Genomic DNA, 1,618 nt, shown 5'->3' with positions numbered 1-1,618 from the left:
GGGAGGGGGAAAGGATGTTTAATGGGGTAGGGGATCCCAAAGCCCATCCTGTGGCACAGCCACGGGGTCCCCACATGCGGGTGGGTTTTTGGGGGTGAAAAAGGGGTTTAATGGGGTTTAGGGAGTCCTAAAACCCACCCCCCCGGGCGCTCGGGTGGGACCAGACCCCTCCATGCAGGGGTGGTTTTGGGGGAAGAGGGAACAGGGGGATCAGTGGGGTGGAAGTCCCACAGCCCAGGTAGGTGGGTGGATTTCTGAGGAGGGGGAGAAGGGGCTTGGGGTGGGGGTCCCGTACCTGGACACCCCCAATGCAGGCACCAGGGATGGCCCGGTAGTGGGAGGGGGCGCAGTGGGGACAGCCCTGCGGGGACACCCACAGCAGGTGGAAGGTGCAGCCGTCACAGGTCCCTTCGGGGCATTTGCTGGGGGGGGACAAGGGGGGTCAGTGGCAGTGACACCATAGGGTGACACCGCAGAGGGGACAGGGATAGGAGCAGGAGGGTCCCCCAAGTGAAGCAGCCCAGGGATGTCCCTCTCTGCCAGCAGGAGATGGGGGGGTCACCCTGGGGGTGCCCACAAAGCCCCCCCCGCGGGTCCCCAATGTCCTCCCCTCCACCTGGAAACAGCCAGGGTGACATCCCAGGGTGGGGGAATGGTGACAGAGATGTCCCCAAAGTGAAGCACCCCAGGCTCCCTGCCAGCACAAGATACAGGGTCACCCTGGGGGTCCCCAAAGCCCCAGTGTGTTCCACCCCCCCCACCCACCACCTGGGGACAGCCAGGGTGCCAGTGACACAGCCATAGTGACACCCCACACTCAGGACACCGTGACAGGGGTGTCCCGAAAGTGAAGCACCCCAGGGATGTGTCCCTCTCTATAGGTGATGTGTAGGGGTCATCCTGGGGGTCCCCAAACCCCCTTGGCATCCCTGGTGTCCCTCCCCACACCTGGGGACAGCCGGGGTGATGCCCCAAGGTTGGGGACATCACAACACCTGTGTCCCCAAAGTGAAGCACCCTAGGGACCAGCCCACCCCAGCAGGAGATGGTGGGGTCACCTTGGGGGTCCCCAAAGCCCCCCCCCCCCCCGGGGTCCCCAGTGTCCCCCCCCACCTGGGGACAGCCAGGGTGCCACTGGGGGGGCTCAGGGGGTCACAGCGCAGGCGGAGGGTGGTGGCCCTGCCACTGGTGCAGGGCTGTGTGACGTCATTGGACCTGCCAGGGGACACAGGGGGTCAGGGGGACACTGGGGACACGGTGGGGTGTCCCCCCCATCCCTGCCCCCACCTGAAGAAGAAGATGACGTCAGGCAGGTCAGAATGGCTGCCTGGGAACAGCTCCGGGGGGGACACGACGCCATCCAGCACCGCACTGGTGGTGACACCTGGGGGACATGAGGCCATCCCCGTGGTGTCCCCGAGCCACCAACAAGTGCCAGGGGTGTCCCCAATCACACCAGGGTGTGCTCAGTCACACCAGGGTGTCCCAGCATCACCGAGGTGTCCTTGTCCCACCAGGGTGTCCCAGTGCCACCAGGGTGTATGGCAGTCCCACCCATGTCCCAGTGCCACCAGGGTGTCCCATTCCCAGTATCTCTCACCCAGCAGGGTGTCCTCCA

General features: G+C 65.3%; 1 long non-coding RNA gene across 1 annotated transcript; it reads right to left on the bottom strand.

Moving 5' to 3' along the window:
* Positions 1-301: 301 nt before the first annotated feature.
* LOC113940475 lies at positions 302-1,618 on the bottom strand. The gene is made up of 4 exons (XR_003525444.1): positions 1,601-1,618; positions 1,288-1,384; positions 1,114-1,215; positions 302-422 (listed from the first exon to the last, which is right to left on the bottom strand). It is a non-coding gene; the product is annotated as an uncharacterized LOC113940475 (long non-coding RNA).

The sequence above is a fragment of the Corapipo altera genome, unplaced genomic scaffold, assembly GCF_003945725.1.
Source record: "Corapipo altera isolate COAL_440 unplaced genomic scaffold, ASM394572v1 131645, whole genome shotgun sequence".
Taxonomy (NCBI): Eukaryota; Metazoa; Chordata; class Aves; order Passeriformes; family Pipridae; genus Corapipo; species Corapipo altera.
The sequence above is the reverse complement of the archived record's forward strand: the minus strand, read 5'-3'. Positions and strand labels throughout refer to the sequence as shown.